Source organism: Meleagris gallopavo, chromosome 4, assembly GCF_905368555.1.
Source record: "Meleagris gallopavo chromosome 4, MGAL_WU_HG_1.1, whole genome shotgun sequence".
NCBI lineage: Eukaryota > Metazoa > Chordata > Aves > Galliformes > Phasianidae > Meleagris > Meleagris gallopavo.
The window spans coordinates 51283404-51304549 of NC_139407.1; the positions used below are offsets into that span (position 1 = coordinate 51283404).

The window sequence follows — 21146 nt, forward strand, 5'->3', positions numbered from 1 at the left end:
GAGATGGCAGTGGTAACAACAGTGGAGAACAACAAAAAAATTAGCAACAGTGACTTTCACTGTCAGATTGATAATAAAATAGAAATTAAGGCAGTAGGCTTTAAGTATCATATATTTAACAATGTTGTGTTTAACGGTTTCATCCTCTGAATAGCTTTACCTAGCAGATACCTTTTTTGGAATTTGGTTTGTTCGGTTACAAATTTATGAGCTGTATTGAACAGGTTAAAGAAATAACAAGAAAGAAATCTAGATTATGAAATGCTACAGCTTAAATAAATACAATTTAAATTGTGTTTCAAATATTTTTCTTCTCTGAACTCTACTGATACCTAGTCTAGCAGTGACAGTTTCTAAAAGTAATATTAGCAAACATCTTCAGATGAGTCTCAAAAATAATAATGACCTAACTCTACTTTCACTAAAATTAGTGTTAAATTTTCATTGCATGTAATGGAAAGAGAATTTGGCTAGTGCCATAGGAAATTCACCTTTAGGCTAAGCATTATTCAAGTGCTTCATTAAAAATTCTGCTTGTTTTCTATTTGGCTATTATTCCTATGGTGAACTTAATTGCTATTATATGAACAGTGCATTTGACTGGAGCTATTTATTAGTTTCCAGTTGATAAGCATTCAGTTGTTACACACAGTTTGTTGTAAGTTATGTTAAACAGTACCCTACTTCTGCAGTGTTATTCATATGATGCATTCTGTTAGTGTGAAACCATATAGAGCAATTAGTTTTTGCTGTCATTAACAACTGACAGCAATACTGTTATTCATTCAGATGCTGCAAACTGCTAGGTCCTCTACTTGCATGATTAAGTATTGTTCAGCCACACCATTACGCTCAGCATGTGGTTAGGGATTTTCAGATGTTGCGCAAGTTTCACATTCCTTATGTGTACAACATGCCTTTCCAAGTTCATGCTGGAAATATTTAGTTATGCACTACATTTTCTCTAGTAACAAACTCAGAAAGTACCATTATGATCATAATGGTATGCAGACAAATAACAATAATTAATATACCTGACTTATCATACAATAAAAATGATTTCTTTAAAATTTCTTTTTACATACTTCATCTATCTGCAGTATATTTAACTTCTAAGTGTACTAGCTTTTGGTCTTTAGCATTTGACGTGGATGGTTAATAGTTCTTCCTTTTTTCAGTGTTTTTAGTATGGATATACTCCCATTTCTAATTTCTTGTTTAACTGCAAAATCTCGTGAGGAGCACAAAATAAAACACAGACTCCGGAAGGAGCTGGAGGGGAAACAGTATAAAGAAGTTATCATATATCCCCATTTTTTAAAACACAAAATTGTTCATTTTGAAATGTGCCAGTGTACTTGTTTAGCCATCACCAGTCTGATAAAATGTGACATTCTTAATTTGTATGTTATGTAGGTTGCTCCCAATGTAATTCTTCCTACTTATTTCCATGGAAACAACAGATACTGAGAGCCCAATAACACTAGCTGATAGAAAGATGTTCAGCTACAAAACTCTGTTTTTCAACAGTCACCACCATTAGCTTAGTATTCTCACCAATGATGAACAAGAGCCTGCATGTCATGCTCCAAAAAAATCTACACCAGTTGAGGCAAACCAATGCCACTGTTGCCACTGCTGAAATGTACCACCCATCACTTCACTGTGCTCACGTCCATTGTTTGGTCTCTATAAACATTCAGCAAGCATGAATGAATGTCAAAAGCTGTCATTTTTTCCACATGGAGAAATTTAATGACATGCTTTTGCTTCATAGGCACTTCCATGTCATATGCCATTTTGTCAGACCCCCTCTGCTGTCATTTGTCACAAGGCAACAAAATCTAAAGGGGTATTGGTGGGAAGGTTCAACATCTACTGCCATATCACCAACACTCATCTCTGATATTGTGAGCCAAGATAATAAAATAGTAAGCATTGCTTTAGGATAAGCATTCATGTATAGGTGGGTATCTCCAGGGTTTTGTACATGAGACTCAAATACTCCTCTCTTTTCAGAATTATTATAATAAAAAATCAAAAAAGTATGCTTAGTCATATGGAAAAAACTGTCTATAAATGATTATATTTTGATACAAATTTTGTCTTTTCATCTCTTATAACCAAAGCCAGATGTACTTTTTTTGTCTATTGTCTTATATGTTTTATATCTTCCTTGTTCTACCGGACACTAACATAAAGAAATACATGTTCATATAATAGTTCTTCAGAAAAACAGTGTTTTCAATTACTAATTACCCTTGAACATATTCCTAAAGTTTGTGTGCAGTTTTGTTTAATACTTAAAATGTCAGCATCCTGTACTGTGTCTTAATTTCAAGGTACATTGAATTTCATGCATATGAAGGTAGAAAGTATTCCCTCTATTTTTTTTCTTGGTTTAATTCATGTGCTTAGCAGCAGTAATTTTAAATCATTTTCTCAGGGAAACAATTTGATGTCCTAGTTACTCAAGAGAAAAAAATGTACTTGTAATTTTCTAATATGTGACATCTTATACAGTTCTGCAAGTCAAGGCACATATTCCTTAATAGTTCCAATCAAGATTATAGCTTATGAAAAAAGGAATATCAACAATGGTAAAAAATGTTAAACCAATAGTGTTTTCAAAGACAAATGATTCATTTAAATGTACATGTCTCTTGGTGGCAGGTCAACAAAAAGCTGTCCGCAATATATATATATAAATAATATATTGATTGCATCTGGTTTTACTGTGTTTGTATTGGTAAATGAAAGGACAAAAGTAGATTAAAGTCTCCTCAGGACTTTCCATGAAATGAACAGCTAAGTAGGCAGGGCTGAAGGAGAGGAAAAGACAGTGGAGAAGTCATTATGTGGATTAATTCAAAAAGTCATTTTATCCCTTGGAAGATATCCCAGTGTTCTAGAATTAGGTAATGACAAAGTTGAGCTTTACGTCTCTTGTGTGCAATCACTTACTTTTCCACCTTTCAGCTGCCACTATGTGCCCTTTGGCCATTTACTGAGAATGGAGTTGAGTTTTAACTCATTAATGTGATAACAACTTAGCAGCTGACATTGGAGGCCGTGTGCTTTATGGGCATGTACACTGAATTCTAGTGGGATTCCTTTCTGGTAAGTGAGAATGGATCATAGGGAACAACCTGATTGCTCAGCAACAGCAGATTCTGGCTCTATATGGGAGAAGTTGCGTGAATGACTCATTCCAGTTGTCTCAAGAAGTAGTGATGGAGAATAATTGCTTTAATGTTTTAATGGTAAAATTGTAATGTGTCTAAGGGGTATTTAAGAAATACAAGGAAAAGGAAAATCAGCCAACAATATGAATACAAAGTAGTCTGATACTCTCCTTTCTGGAACATGTACTCTATTAATCCTATATTGTTGACTCAAGTTTATCTGTTTTCAGTCAGACTAACATGATACTAAAATAAAGTAATATATCAGAAAATTTGAAAAAAGTGAGACAGAAGTTGTAGCAATTAAGCTTGCTAATGCACATTGATGGATGGAAAGACATGTCGTTTGTTTAGAAGACAGGAAGAATCTGCGTCCTTGTATCAAGTAGATAATGATGATATACAGAACTCCTTGTACCAAATGGACAAGGAAGATCTGCTTGAATCAGCTCTCTTTGAGAAAGCAAGCATTGTGTGATCAGGGCAAAGATCTAACTGAGCGTACGTGAAGACTGGGATCAACCAGCAAAGACCATGAGGAAAAGTACTGACTTCATCCAGAGGGTCCTAGGACCACCAACAGAAAATGACTGAGGGTGTGCAAGCAGGCAGAACCCTATGTTAATAATTTTGGGGGAAGTATTGAATATGTATGTACAGCCTGGGAAAACCTTTGCATATGTAGCTCAAGTAATGTATATAAGCTGAAAATCTTTTGTATCAGGCATTAGGTGGGAGGACTCCCTTATGCATCTGGAGCTGAGAATGATAAATGCCTGCTTTCTAACACTCCAACTTGAATCCTAGAGACTTTTCTGATTGATCAATAGTATAGAAAAAAAGAAGGAAAGAAAAAAAAAAGAAGGAAGATATGTTGAGGGAACTGGGCTTGTTTAGCCTGGAGAAGAGAAGACTCTGGGGAGACTTCATTGTGGCCTTCCAGTACTTGAAGGGAGCATATAAACAGGAAGGGGAACAACTGTTTACATGGGTGGATAGCGATAGGACAAGGAGGAATGCTTTTAAACTAAGATAGGGGAGGTTTATGTTGGATATTAGGAGGAATTTTTTCACTCAGGGTGGTGACACACTGGAAAATGTTTCCCATGGAGGTTTTTGTTGCCCTATCCCTGGAGGCATTCAAGGCCAGGCTGGATGTGGCTCTGGGCAGCCTAGTCTAGTAGCTGGCAATCCTGCCCATGGCAGGAGAGTTGAACTAGACAGTCCTTTTCAGCCCAGGCCATTCTATGATTCTGTGATTCTGTGACGATAAGGAAAGAAGGAAAGAAAGAAAGGAAGAAAAGACAGAAGAAAAAAAAAACAAAAAAGAAAAAGAAAAGGAGAAATGAAGAAGAAAAAGCAAAAGAAAGGAGAAAAGAAAAAACAGCACCCTTCTTCCCCTGTCCAAAAAAAAAAAAAAAAAAAAGAAAAAGAAAAAGAAAAAGAAATACTAACAAAACAAAACAAAACAAAACAAACAAACAAACAAAAAAACTGTTCTCCTCAGTTGTGAGAAGAATTTGTGTTAAAATTTTTTTGTGGTTGCACCACACTTCGGATACTTTACCTGAAATAAATTTTTCTTTTACAGTAGTATTTTATATCTCCAGTTATTCACTGTATACCATCTGCCCTATTTATTCTCTTCAATTGCACAGTCAAGAATATTATTTTCTATTATTACAGAGATTTGGACTAAGCCTCCCCTATTATAACTTATCAAGACAGTTTTGTATAGAGAGGAGACAGCTCCTTGACAAAAAGAAGTTCTTTTGTTATGCAGCACTCCAGATAGCTTATACTTTTACTGTGTTTGACCCTCCATCCAGTTACTTTGGTCTTTTAATGATACACTTCCTACAGAAGAACAGAAAAAGAAGATTCCAACTGCATTTACAAGAAGTTTAGCGCCTGTATCTAATATACAGCAGACCACAGGGCTGGACTGGACAATGTGAGGTCAACATGGATATAGAACAAGGGTGGAAAAACTACCAAATGCAGAAGCATGCAGCTAGGGGCAAGATTCTCTCCAGAACTCAAGTTCAGGAGCAGATGGCTTTTCACAGCTTGACATTTTGAGTAAGAGTGGCTTTTTGAATTCCCCCATAACTTCAAAAGAAAGTATCCCAAAATGTCACTAGTTAGCATCATTTTATGAAAGCTACAATTTTGGGTATATTTTGTAAAAAAATTGATTATTTTAGCCCAGCACTACTTACACTGAGGCAAAGAATGAAGATGTTAATATATATCTATGAACTTATATATTTTGAATTGCTTATTAAGCAAAGTGCTTTATCGTTCAAAACGACCTGCTTCAGCCCTAGTGAAAATATTCCCTGGTGGCATGAAGAAATGAATCACAATACAGTTGAGCATGTGGCAATATGTCAACACAAATACCATTCTTAATCAAGTGAAGTAACAACTTTCATCCTTCTTGACAGTATGGTTCTTACCTCTTAAGTAATTATCTGGTGAATTTATACACCTTAAGGCTGTTATTCTCCATCGAAACCTTTTTCTATTCTTTGACATTTGTTTTAGCACTTTTTTGTAATCAATTATTGATAAGAATATCAAGCTACATAAAATTCTGCATAAAAGAAATATTGACACACATCACTCACTGAACTGTAGAAAAACCTTATGCTCAGTCTTACAATTTCATGCAAAGAGTTAATACAAGATAAATCTTTTAAAAAGTTAATTTGGACAAGATTCTAGTTTATTTACTAAGAAAAGTAAATAAATGTTTAAACAGTTCATGAATTCAAAATCATCTCATGATAATTCCATTTATCCTCCAATAAGAAATAATATAAGAACTGTCCAAGGGTAAGTGTCACTTGTCATTATTCCCACATAAATCATCTAAGCTATTTACATGGTGAAGATGATCATTGCGAGAAAGATCACACTGGAAGATCAGTCTCTTCAGATATGCTGTTATGCTCTATTATTTGCAACAACAATAAGCCTAGTTTTTGCATAATACGAAAAGTCACTTGGAAGTTAATTCTTCGAAAGCATAGCTCTGCTAATATTTGGGTTGAATCTCTGTAATGGGAGATCATTTTTGAATTTTTGGTTTTTAAATAAGACTGTTAAACAAGGACAAACTCAAAATATACGGATCTATCAGTGAAATAGAAAAATAACGAAATGAGAGAAAGTCTGTGTAGCATACGTTACAAATGTAAATTATTATGTAGTGTCATGTCTCAGACTGTGGAAATGATTTTGATCTCTATAATAGTTACAAGCTACTGAATTTCTTAAATTTTCTTCTGATTTGTACAGTTGTCAGAGAGGCAAAAATCATATCCTCTGGCATTTGGGAAGGATGTTTTGATTTCATGGTTACTTTGGTATGAAAATTCTAAGTCACAGCTAAAACCAAAGGTACTTGTAAAAATAAGTAGATTGATAGATGAATGGATGGAAAGATGACAATCAAATAAATGCGAGAGGGAGGAGTAGCAGAAAAAAGCCCTGCAAATATGCCTGGGTTCATTCAAACCTTGAGCAAGTCAGTGAGATATCTGTGGATACATAATGTCCATAGGATTTGGAAACAACGTGTATAAGAATAGCTAATTTTAGTTACAAATGAAACTGCTACCAAGAAATCTACAGAAAATAAATAAAGAAATAAATAAATAATTACAAGTATGATTGATTGATGTATTTTGCAAATCAATGCATCCTAAGGGAATTGTTCTAGTAGTGAACTTTGAAAAACTACCAGCAAGCAGCAAGGAAATAAGCAGTTCACCATTTCTGACATTTGATTAAACTACCTTGCACTAATGATTAGTATTTTGTTTTAAATATTTAACTGTACATGTAAAAAAAAATAATAAAAGTAATTAAAACTTTAAATGGCTTCTCCTGTTTGCAGTGAGGAACGTATTAATGAATGATTCAGCATTTGGAAAGCAGTATGCTTATCAGTATTGACAATAGACCAACAGTATACTGAATGAGCAGAAACTCCACCAAAATAAATCTGTGACAATATTTTCTGTGCAAAAATTCACACAAAACTCTCTGGTTAAGACAGAGAATTTTTAGATAGTCACACAGCAAATTTAATACTATCTACAAAATTTTCTTTTGTCATCAGTATGATTATTGTAATTTTGTTCTTATGACATAAACATATCTTTATTTATTTCCAGGTGTTTGGGTCATGACTTAGTATTAACTTATATCTTCATTTACACATAAGTATTCCTTGCGTGTATGGCTTTTTATTATTATTATTATTATTACATTTCTAATAAGAATTGCAAGGAGTCCAGGATCAAGTGAGCTCTTTTTGACTCCCACTTTTTGCCTCTCAATTTTATGGTTAGGAAAAAAATAACTAAACACATGACAAAAATTCGTAAGAGCTGTATCACAGGTGATATTCTGGGATATTCTGCAGCATAAAGGTTGTTCCTTGCTCCTTGTTTTTCAAGCAAATAGGTGTTTGGTTGTTGTTTTTTGTTTTTGTTTTTTAATTTTTTTTGTTTTGCTTTGTTTTTTACTATTTTGATTGTATTTATTATTGTCACTAAGTTTTATTTCCATTTTGTATAGAGCTACACTGCAGGCAAATATGACATGAGTATTAAGTAGAAGGTCCAGGTTCCAGAAAATCTCATTGAGTCGAGCAGTGAATAGTTTCATGAATAGCTATGCCTATCCAAACAACTTTCATCATCTAGGGATGTTAATAAAGTTGAGTGGCATACTTGCCGATAAGATACAGACTAGGGGTATGGTTTCCAAAAGACTACAATTGGATAATACATTAGTTTATTAATTCTATCCAGAATGATATAATTCCAAATTCAAGTTTCAAAGTCTTATAAACACTGTGTAATGTGTTTTATTTGTTCACATTGATTACTCTTAAAAGTCTCCTACTAACAAAATATCATCCTGTAGCTGGGACCTTAATGTTTCTATAACTAGGAGGAAGCAATACTTTCTATGTTCCTGAGAAAATAAAACCAGGGACAAACAAACAAAAGAAGTCACACAGCTATTGCAATTCTGCCCACTGATCTGAGTCAGGTTTTTTACTGTACTGGAAAAACTAATGAGGAAGAGAATTTATCAGGAAATATTCCCTGAAATATAAAATAATAACAGCAGTAGGAATTTAAGAAAATAAAAATTAATGTATATATCCATGTTAATATTCTGGAAGCACTTATATTTTAAAGTCCAATTGCTTTTCAGTCAGGAAATACATTACCTTGGGTTGTATTGGTTTATTGCTTTCTTACTTTATTGGTAACTGTTTAAATTTTACCATCACTCTTAAACTTCATTGCATTGCATGTACAATTTGGTGTTTTATTTATTATAGCTCAGTAATGGTTCTTTAATATATGCACAGTTAAAGTAATGAAATTACTGTAGCACCTTATCATGAGACCTGTTACTGAGCTCCTGTTTTCATAGGCTTTTCATTTAAATTTGCTGTCACTAAATTTGTTGGCTGCGGTAACAGTGATCTCCTGAGATATTCTGCCCTTCATCCTCTCTGGATTTAGAGTTTCTATCAGCCAAATGTGTACATTAAAGGCCATTTTGTTGAATGCCAGTAACCAATAGGAGCATGTGCACACATCTAGCTGCAAAGAAAATGTTTCTATAATGAAGATGTTTTTATCTTGAGCAATGATATGTTAGCAAGTGAATTTTAAAATTCAATGCAGTTCCCCTCATGTTTCTCTATCATATTTTACTAGTCCTAACAGTGCAGTTATAAGGTTTTTTTTTTTTTAATAATCTTCTCAATATATCTTTCTCAAGAGTAAGCTTCTACATCTCCTTGTGTGTTCACACTTTAAGGAAGGATCAACTTTTAGTCTGTAGTGGTACCATACTGCATCATAGTGCAGATATCAACAAAGAAAACAAGCCAGGGAAAGCCTTGTCGTAACGTGTACGCTGCTTCTACTGCAACTAAATATTTCAAATCACCATGCTATGTTACAATTGCATACTAAAGTTGCATCAAACAAGAATTTTAGGGGATCTTTTCCTTTTTTCTCCTATTTTCAGTACTACTTTAAAATAGTGCTTCCCACCTTGCCTCTTGGATGGATCTCCTAGATTGATTCTGCGTATATAAAAAGTATTCTGTATCTCATCTTTAGTCCCATTTCTTAGACAGACTTTAAACCTATACTGTAACCCTATTTTTCTTTTTTTTTCCTTTTGCCCCTTTTTAAGTATTCCTATTGAACTACTCAATACTGTATGTTCTCTAGCTCCTGATCCAGTGATACCACATCATCCTTAAAGTTTCATTGTTCATAAAGCATAGTTAATTACACAGTGTGCCTAGGAAAGTTTTCTTAGTGGTGGGGCTTCAAGGGTGATAAGTCAGAAGCTGTCTTGTTTTGTACATAGCAAGCTCCAGACAGCTCTACAATGGACCCACTGAAGGCCAAATCTGAGTCCATCATCCAAGTCAGTAACATTGAGTCTGTGAAAACATATTTAAGAAAGGGCAGAAAAGGCCACAGGAAAAGAGAAGGATGGAACAAGAGTGAGAAACAGCTCAGCAAATAATAATGCTAAAAGTAGAAAAGTGAGAGGAAATATTCCATGGCAGTGGAGCACATATGTAATGCAGCACCTGTTCTTTTTTAGTATAAAACAGTTATTCCTTGTCCAACCACTATATGCCTAAGCAAAAAGTCTCTCCACGTCTTTCCTCTAGACCCTTTTTAAGCAGTGGAAGGCCACAATGAGGTCTCTGCATAGCCTTACGTTCTCTAAACAATAACAGTTCTCTCAGCTTTTCTTCACAGGAGTGGTGCTCCAGCCCATTGATTTTTTTGCGGCCCTACTCTTAAAGATTTCTGTCTCTCATGTACTGGGGAGCAGATCTAGATGCAGACTCCAGTGAAAGGAGCAAAGGGGAAGAATCACTTTCATTGGCCTCCTGTCCACACTTCTGATGCACATCAGGATACAGTAATGGTAACTGGTAAACAATCTTCTTGTCTCTACCTCAGCTCTTGATTTTTCTTGCTCCTATTCTGTTAGCTTATTTTTCTTTTTTTCCCTTAAGATTGGTTATACTTATTTCCCCTGTCATACTGACTGAGCAGCTGGGTGGGTATTTGGCTGTTAGGCTAGGCTAACAGATCATAATATTTCACTTTCAAAAAATAGCAGTAGAATCAAAATATGCCAGAACACAGATTTGGAGTGTACAAAATAGAAATGAATGAACTAGTCAGCTAAAAAAATGTCAGTCAATATACAAAAGAAATTGAAAGGAAAATTAAAAAAATGCAGAATGACGGAGGGTGTGACAGCATTGCCCTGATTCAGATTCTTCGTAAACAGAACCGTGTAAATATTTATATATGTTTTCTGATAATTGTTAAGAGTAAGATTAATTTAACTAAGTCTCCTTTGAAGAATAAGCATGTTTATTTCTTTCCTGTTCTTTTCCCTCCTCATTTTTTAGTACTTTTCTCCCTCTTCCTTCCCCCTCATAATTTTATTGCTTACCTTTAGGTATGAAATATATAAATTGTGTTCTCATATACTTTTAGTTCTGGATATAGCCCACTAATTTTTTCAATAAGCTGAAAATCTAATACTCTTACACTATCTTAATCATCACTGGAGAGATAGGTGGCCCAAATTGCTCTCTGAAGATATCTCTCTTAGTTTCAGAGACAAATTAGGTCTTCTTGCATAGATACTCTAATTAAGTTAAATGGGATACATTATATCAAGAGCTTTAGGTAAGGATCATGAACTGGGTGTCTTAAACCAATATAACAAACAAAAATATGCTGGATTACTCTGAAAACTCTACTCCAAAATAAAATACTTAGGATGCAATTCCATGATAATAACTATTGCAAATGAATATATTTACATTTAATTGACTTTTTTTTTTTTTTTTACAAGAATGAAAAAATACAGTAATTTCAAAATTTAAAATTAGACTTCAGTAAGCCCATATTAATGATACATTTTGTGCTAATGTTTAACTCACACATCATTAATTGTAATTACAACAAATGTGGAATTTTAATATTTTAATTTTAAACAGTTACATATATTACAGTACTTTTTTTCATGAAAATACAATAGCCTAGGTCTGAATTCATATAGTTGATATTGATGGTGCCTCGAAGATCTTATTTGCAGAATTCACAGTTGAGAGCTTTGTGAGGGAAACTGAAACCAAAAAAGGCTTATTTTCTTACTTTTGTTTTTCTTTGGTACTGATTATTTTGTACTTCTCAGCACACTACCCTTCAGAAAGTGTTTTTACCTTCTCCTAACATTACACAATATCTTTTGACTTTGCCAGTCATCGTATATGTCATTGTATTGCGTACTAATGAGGACGCTCTGCTTCCTTGCAGCACTTTGTTATTACTTTTGTTTTCCTTAAAACATGGATGCCTCCTACCTGCAAAAAGTCTGAACTCTTGAGATCATATTGGTAAAATAAGCATGTGAAGTCCTCCCATGTTTTGACCATGTCATCACTCTGTTAGGAAATTCTTAAAGACAGCTGCTGGTTACACTATCCGTAGTACACATATTAAGGCCCAAGGTGTGCTACTATTAATTATATAATGGTTATATCCAACTGTTACAGGATTCTGCTTTGGATGCAGAATTAATAACTCAAGGTCATCATAAGTCAATTAAACTTTGATAATGGTAGAAAGCTAATCTGGAATAAAGAAGTTAGTTTTCCACTGGAATAGTAAAAGCTGCATATGCACACAAGTTCCAAGCAATGCCACAATTGCAAAAGGAGAGGGAAAAGTCTTATAGCTGAGAGCCAAAGAGAAAAGCAGGAGGAAAAGGTAAACATAACCATTTTTTCTTTTTCCCCAGCACAGATGAGCTGCAGATCACCTCATGTAAATGAAAGAACTGAACCTCTGATGTTTCCTGACAGTCATGTGTGGAAAGATTCTAATGTTTCTGTTTACATCTCCGACATTCCTGAATTCACTGAAGCCAGTAAGTAGTGCTAAGTGTGTGCCAAACAGGCTCCTCAAATTGAGAATTTGATCCTTGTGTGTATCAGAACAGCTGTAGATTCAAGTGCAACCAGCCATAACAACATGCTGTCTGAGCTCTAGACTCTCTCTGAGATACAAGTGAAGCTTGAATTATTCCTTCCCTGCCTTTCTAAATATTTTGGCAAAGCATCACAGCAGTTAGAATGTAGTTACATGAAAATTTATTATTCCCTCCATCACTGGAATAAAAGAACAAAGATAATGACATTTTTTTTGAAATGAAATGAGTGTGATGATTTGACTACATCTTTCTGGCCCTCCACCAGACTCCCTCCAGGTGATCCCTATGCTTTTTTTGTACCGGGGATCCCAGAACTGGATAAAGTACTCCAGGTGAGGCCTGACTGGAGAAGAGTATAGGGGGAGGACCAACTGCCTTGACCTGCTGGCCACAATTCTTTTAATGTACCCCAGGATCCCATTGGCCTTCTTGGCCACCAGGGCACACTGCTGGCTCATGGCAAAACTGTCATCCACAGAATTATTTGACTTAATCCTCACTGTAAATTGCCTAGACAGATAAACAAATTTATGGTAATGAACAGTTTATTATATAATAATTTGTATGTTTTAAGGAAAACCAAAAAAGTTAAGATCGTTTTAACTGGTAGGCATCTTCCAATAATTCTCCATTTGTTCTAAGTCTATTCAGTGTTAAGTTTTATGGAAAAAAAGACATCAATAAGAGTAAACTCTTTTTGAAGATATAGCACTACTTTGCATAGATATCACTATCTGAAAAGCCTTTCGAATGGCTTTGAGAAGTAGTAGCTTCTGTTCTGTATTTACAAAGCTTGTAAATACCTGTTGAAATGCTTCACCTATTTCAAGTTGAAGCTATTTCAAGTTGGTGGTTTAAGTTCAACCAGTCACATCCTCAAGTAACTTAATCATCTAGTTTTGATTTAATTTATGCTTCCAACAGGTTGGTCAAGGGGATCATTCCAGTCTCCTTGGAATCATTATTTTCTGAAATATTGAAAAATTAGAGTATTCTGAAATGATTGATTTTTTTTTTTTCCTTTTTCCTCAAAGTTCTTGCTCATTTGAGTAACAGTACTTATGTGCAGTAAAGATTCCCTTTAGACTGCTAGATATTGATTAATCCACAAGAACTAAATAACAATTCTAGAAGGTTATACCTCCTGTTGTATTGACTTCTGCATGAATGAATAACATCTAGTTACATATTATATGGAAATTATGAAAAAAGTTATTAAAAAATGCAATCACTAAAACTATTGGTAGAAAATCTAGCAGTTACAAACTATGAAGCAAATGCTATGAAATCTTCATACTTTTATTTTCAGTGAACATGTGACAAGGTTACTGGTATGAAAAATAATGATGAAGTATTCTACTGAGAAATAAGATACCAACACCTAACTGCTATATTTAACATCTAAGTTCAGAAATAGATGAATAAACAAACAACCATATATCCATGAGCATCTAAATGAATACTGACTTTACAATCATTGGAAGTACATGAAATTTATGAATTTAAAAAACACTAAGAAATTCAGTTGTAATTTTAAGCATATATTTTAGCACTATTTGCAAAAAAAAAAAAAAAAAAAAAACAACCACCACAAACAACAACAAAAAAACCTCTTTTCCTAACTCACTTGTAGAATTTGAGTCTGTTTACTTGTTCTGATCAAGTAGAGTTCCCAGTGTGAGAATCCAAGACTTGTATCTCCCAACTAAGTTCTCTAAATGCTGTGCTATAGAAACAGCTCATTTCATATGAATATATAAAAATTTCATATTGAAAAATTTTACTAAAGAATGTGAAGGCCACTTCTGCTTTCCATTTCCAAACTTAAGCATAAGAAAAATTGATGCCAAAGTTGTTCTTGCTGGAAGTCCATTTGACTAACAGAGATTCTGTTTTAAATTAAAATTAATTTTTGCTTAAGAAGCTGATGTCCCAACATTTCCACAGAACACTAAAACTCGCCTTCAAATTTCAGCATCTTTCTGAAGTTACAAAAATCACAGAATCACCAAGGTTGTAAAAGACCTACAAGATCACCCAGTCCAACCATCCACATATCACCAAAGATTCTCACTAAACCATATTCCTCAACACAAAATCCAAATGTTCCGTGAACAACTCCAGGGTCAGTGACTCCACCACCTCCCTGGCAGCCTATTCCAGTGCCTGACTACTCTTTCAGAAAAGTAAGATTTTCTATACTAAGTTTCCAGCCTAAATCTCCCCTGGTGCAGCTTGAAGCCATTCCCTATCACCAGTTACATGAGAGAAGAGGCCGACCCCCAGCTCACTACAACCTCCCTTCAGGTAGTTATAGAGAGCAATAAGGTCTCCCCGAGCCTCCTCTTCTCTAGACTGAACAATCCCAGCTTCTTCAGCCGCTCCTCATAAGGCCTGTGCTCCAGACCCCTCACCAGCTTTGTCACCCTTCTTTGAATCCACTCCAGGACCTCAATGACTTTCTTGCAGTGAGGTGCTCAAAACTGGACATAGAACTCGAGGTGCAGCCTCAGCAGAGCTGAGTACAGGGGAACAATGCTCACGAGTCTCCGGTATGCACTGAAATCTCACAACAACTTTTTGTCCAGCAGAACGAGAGCAAATAAACAATACTGATTCTCAGCAAGATAAACATTTTCTGGGCATGTGCCAGAATACTGCAGTATTACTGTGGAAGTCTATCAGGTCTAAAAAAAAATACAATTTGACTGTCAAAACAGGTTTGATATTTGAATGAAAACATTACCTGTATTTTGTCTTTTTTAGGCAAATAAGAAACATGCAAACAAGGAAACTTAAAAGAAGACTATTCATATAGATGTACGTACACAGATATTGGCACTAGGTGTCTGCTGGAGATGCCTCTGTGAGTAGAAGCCAGGGTCTGCCCCCACATGATTTCTATTTCACTCCAGCCAGCTGCAAAGGACATATCACAGAGAACAGCAGACTGCATCAGAAAAGTTGGTGGCATCTCTAGAATAACATACTTACAAAATAGCTGAAAAAGTGTGGAAGTGGGAGAAGAAGATACTTATACTGGCTATCAAGAAAAATTTCTTCTCAGAAATAACGGTGATGCATTGGAACAGGCTGTCCAGGGAGGTGGTGGAGTCACCATTCCTGGAGGCATTCAAGAAATGTGTGTGTAGATGTGGTACTTTGGGACAAGGTTTATAGGGCATGGTGGTGATGAGTAAACAGTTAGACTAGATGAACTTAAAGGTCTTTCCCAACCTTTATGATTTTGTGACTGAGAAATACAAATGCAAGCACAAAGATAGAGAAGGAAAGGGAATTCCATATCAGGAAGCTGAGAAATATTTAAAACCTTTGTTTACTCTATAAAATGCGTTAACACGTAAGTCCAGTCTAAGACAAAGTATTTCAGAATGTCGTTATTGTGTAACTGCAACTGCAGATTTTATTCTTGCCTAATGTGTGATTTCTTTATACATGCCCTTTTTCAGAAGATTTTTCAAAGAAGTATCCATTTGCTTGAGTGTCTAGACTTTCACAGTATTTATTAGCATTAGTAAATGTAACTAAATCTGTTTCCATTAGAAATAAATTAACTAATTTAAAAAAATCTAATAGAAAAACAGAGTGAATAAGGTAAATGACAACACTATTAAGGACTTGCTCAAAGCTACACAACATATATGAAAAAGCCAAGAAACGAACATATCTTTAGAGTTCTAGAGCAGAGCCAAAACTGCAGGCCATGTTTCTTCAGCTTATGATAGTTAAGAAAAAAATACTAGACATATGATACTGAGATAAATAAATGTAGTAAAATACCTCAGATAAACTTGGGCAAAGCAGGGCTTTATTCATATTAGAGATTAAATCAAGTATCATTTTGGTACAATTTGAAAGCAATTTAAACACAATTTAAACACAATGGAGGCTAAACTAATTTTAACAACATGACTGTAAAAGAAAGAAAGTAGAGAGAATTTTTCACAGAGAAAAAATTGACCAAGGCATACAATAATCCATGCAATAGAGCTAAAATAGATGAAAGAATGTTTCAGATAATATACTGCTAACTGAAAAGGTGAATCAATAGCCATTCCACCTACCTTTTTCAATAATGAGGACTGAAAACAATCTTAATTGGCAGAAAAAAAAAGCAATGGTTTTAAACTTAGGCAATATCTTCTTTCACTATAGAAGTGTTTGGCATAATTAATGCTTCTCTCTATTAAATGATAGTGACGTTTTTCCAAAGGCTTTTCTGATTTTTGGAATAAAAATACCACATTTCAGTTTTCTAGGCCTTCATTGTCATAATGAGGCAGTTATACACATCTCCTTCTGTAGATAGATTCATATCATGCCTAGTCTATGAAATGTGACTGAATACTTCTTCACAAACATTTTGGAATCATCATGTTTGGAGAAAAACGTTGTTTCCATGTTGACTTGATTCTTTAATCTGTAAACTTAAATCAGTATTACTTTCTACAACATTCATATTACATATGGAGTATGGATGACATTAAGCGCATTACTAAAATTACAAGTTCTCAATTCAACACGATAATTAAATTTTGTTATTTTTATTTGTTGCCAGAATGACAAGATCAGAGTAAAACCAATGACAGCACTGAGAAATGAAGTGATTATTAATTCTTGGATTTGATAGAATATACAAGATATGACTTTTACTTAACGAGTCTAGCTTTTTTTAAAAAAAAGTAAGATAATAAGTAACAGGTATATCCAATACACACCAGGAAAACTGATACAAAATGAAGTATCTACAGTTTTCTTTTGCAAAACTATCTGGAAATTGTGATGATGCCCATTTAATTCCTTATAGCATTGTGGTTGAACTATTCTCTATGGGAATAAGAAACTTGAATTTAATGTCTTACGTTTCAAAACCTCATTCCCCAGATTCCAAGAAAGCAAATTAACAATGAAGCAAAACAATACAGACGATTTTTATGCAACCCAATGAAGCTTTGAACTTAAAGAAAATAAAGGTTTTTTCCACGATAAAGAAAAAAGAGAAGGACAAGACTATATAGAGGGTCTAGATTGCTTTAAGCTGCGCTTTTAATTGTATAAATATAATTTAATTATATAAATAAGATTTAGATAAAATATGAACACATTCATACGACATGTCTTATACATAAGAGCCCCAAACCAACAATTCTGATTCCCAGTAAGCACATTAACCATTTGTTTACAGAACCATAATCCTGTTTATGCTCTACTGTTTCCCAATTAATCTTATTTCTTGTGCAATAGGAATTCTGTAAAATGAATAGACTATTTTTTCTACATGGGCTAGGTGATTATATAATAATGCCCTTTTATATTCTGGAAATGAAAGACTGAACTTCCTCAGGCCCTAAAATCAGGTGTTCTCCTGGGCACTGCATAAAAGACTGATAGTGAACACTTCATGTCTCCCTGTAATTAAAACAGACAGTATGTTTTTTTCCCCATTTTTTCCCCCAAAATAAGAGTATTATGGAAAGATCCTTGACTGGGATCTTAAACAGATTAGGATATTCCACAAATTCTCAGTAAATCATTTTGACTTCAGGAAGATGATACAATAAAGACATTGAGATGTTGGAGGAGGTCTAGAGGAGGGCCACAAAGATGACCAGAGGGCTGAAGCACCTCTCTTTTGAATGAAGGCTGAGGGAGTTGGGCTTATTCAGTCTGGAGAAGAGTATGCTCCAGGGAGATCTCATTGTAGATTTCCAGTACTTAAAGGGAGATAATAAACAAGATAGGGATAAACTTCTTACATGGACAGATCACGATAGGAAAAAGGAGAATGGCTTTGTCTGGAGAAATGAGATAACAGAAGCCTCATGAAGTTCAGTAAGGAGAAATATGAAGTCCTGCTTCTCAGAAGGAACAACCGCAAACATACTAGAAAGCAGCTTGGCAGAAAAGAGAGTCCTGATCAACATTAAGATGAACATGAGCCAATAATGTGCCCTTATGGAAAAGAATGCTAAGAATATCCTGTAATGCATTAGGATTCTTGCACGTAAGCTGAGGGAGGTGATCATTATCTGCACAGCACTGATGAGGTTATGCTTGGACTACTGTGTCCAATTCTGGAATCCATAGTACAGCAGAGACATGGAGTTACCAGAGGTCCTTAAATGAAGGACCACATAATTGAGTTAGGGCCAGGAGCATCTTTCCTATGATAAAAGTAAGAGAAAGCTGTGACTGCTCAATCTAGAGAAGAGAAATCTCAGGGTTGTTCTACCAGTGTAGAAGAATGCAGAGAAATTGAACCAGGCTCTTTTGAGTGACTGGACAAGAGACGTCAAAGACAGACATTTCTTTCTGAATGTCAGGAAGCACTTCTTTACTGTGCAGGACACTAAAAAAAAATGAAACCGTTTGTTCATATAGTTTGTGGAGTCTCCCTCTCTGGGGACTCTTGTCCCAGGTAATCTGCTCTAAGTTGCCCTAGGTGAGTAGAAAGATTTGGACAGATGACCTCCAGATGTCCTTTCCAACCTCAAACATTCTGAGTCTGTGAATGGCTTGGACTTCAGAAACAGCTATAAATTGCTAAAAATAATAATAATAATAAAATAAATCCCAAATAATCCAATAGATGGAACACCTCCCCTGTGAGGACAAGGTAAAAGAACTGAGGGTGTACAGCCGATGCAGAGAAGTCTCCTGGGAGACAATAGGGGCCTTTCAGTATCTACAGGGAGGCTGAGAGGGGACAGATTCTTCATTAGGATCTGTTGGGGTAGGGCAAGGGAGATTTAGATTGGATATAAGGTAGAAGTTTTTTGTTGTTTTTTTTTTTAATTTTATTTTATTTTTTTTTACAGTAAGGGTGCTGAGGCACTGGTACAGGTTGCCTAGGGATGTGGTGGATGCCCTATCCTTGGAGACACTCAAGGCCAGGCTGGATGAAGCTCTGAGCAACACAATCCAGCAGTAGATGTCTCTGCTTATTGGAGGGAAGTTGGGCAGAATGACATTCAAGAGTCCCTTCAAACTCAAAAAATTCTATGACTCTATAAAATTATTCCTACTTGTATTTTTGAAATTCCAAATTAATTCATTTACATTGAACTTTCTGATCCTACCAGATCTGTCAATCAGCTACATTATTATCTAACTACAGATTTCTACATTCACTACATTATATTCACATATATTCATATATACACTGTGCCCACTACTATAATTTCATCATTTGCAACCTTAAAAAAATAAGAAAATAGGTAACTGAGCCTCCAGTATCTTACTGCCATTTAAGAAATATTGAAATACAGAAATTTTGTATAATTTCTTCTGGTTAACCACCACCACTCCACTATGAGCAGCCCCATTCCTGCTTCCCTTTGACACTGTTTTGTTGTTACTTAGTGTAGATGACTGAGATATTTTTTGTTTCCACTTCTCAACAGTATTACAGGAGTAACAGAGGATTCCTATCTGATTGCAGCTATGGATTAACACATTAAAGAATCCAAAATGCTTGTATATGATTCTGAGAAGTGTCATATAAATGTATTTGTATTGACGAGGCACTATTTTGTTTTAATACACTTCTGCTATGAATGGAGACAAATTAGAAAAACAATAGGATTAAAATAATACTTAATTCACCCAAAACTTAATTCATAAATTGTATAGTTGAAATTCTATTTTTCTATAAGAAGTCAATGCTGAAACATTTAAATAGCAGAAGAACCAGTGTTCTAACCACCTACCTGTCTATGTTAATTAATGCTTAATTTACTAACCAGAGTCTGCGTAGTACTGGAAGTCACTCTACTGAAACATCTTTTCTCTGTCTGTGACCCATGGTTTTGTTTTTTTAATCCCAGCATGTCAACCATAGAAAACTGAAAAGCTTCATTTTGCAAAGAACTAGCAGTTAAATTCAGCAGGCAAAGCTTCCCTTTTTCTCCACTACTCATGAATAAAAGCAGAAAGCAGTTAATATGTCAAAAATAATGGAAAACTTCCCTAGGGATATCTTCCATCTTAGCCTTTGCCATCATACATTCTCAGGCTCACATTACTTTTCAGGTTGTATGTTATTGTTAAGGTGGAAACATGAGTAATTTAAAAAATAATGCCCACACAATTTCCTTGGAGACAATTAGTGTTCTTTACTATCATGCTTCTTCTTTCTCTTTTTAAACCAATGAAGCCAATTTCCTGTATTTTTCATTTCATTGCAAAGTTTGTAATGTTAGTGGGCTAGACTGATTTCTTTCCATGTTAAGTCTAATGCTATGGAATTATTTATACAGTTTGTTTCCTTAAAAATAGAACTGAAGGGAAAAAATAAAGGAAAAGACCAAGTGTATCAGACATATTATTAATGGCTAAAATCATTGACACAGAAAGGACAGTATTGCTGAAAATTACTTTGGCAAAGCCAGATCTGTTTCATTTAGTGTTTGAAATGTTGAGTGGCAGGTAATAACAAGATATTATTTGATTTCCATCTATGAGTTGAAAGACAATGCATAAGAACATACGAAAAAAAGGAGAAATCAGTGTGGAACTACAGGTAGTAGGAATGGAAAAAGCGCAAGCAAAAACATAAGCATTGCAAAGGATAAAGTTATGTTTTATGGTTTTAATATTTTTTATATTTAGGCCTGGATTTCCCAAAATTAATTATTTAAAATTAGTTCTAAGATCCACTTCATTTAGAATAGTCACAGAAACATACATGTTTTTGTATTTCTCTGTTTCTCTATGAAAAAATAGAAAATAGGATTATGGTGTTTACTCATCTTCCTATACTTAGTACTGGTATGAGATACAGTATCACATTTGGAAACAGATTAACATGTGGATGCCTGAATATTATTAAGGCATCCAAAGACTACTTCATTA

The 21146-nt window shown here is 34.7% G+C and overlaps 1 long non-coding RNA gene across 1 annotated transcript in view; it reads right to left on the reverse strand.

The window, feature by feature from the left end:
- The window catches only part of LOC146544509 (uncharacterized), a 57842-nt gene that overhangs the window by 8846 nt on the left and 27850 nt on the right, over window positions 1-21146 (reverse strand). The window contains exon 2 of the long non-coding RNA XR_014883184.1: window positions 15101-15191. This is a non-coding gene — a long non-coding RNA (uncharacterized LOC146544509). The remainder of the gene's footprint in view (window positions 1-15100; window positions 15192-21146) is intronic.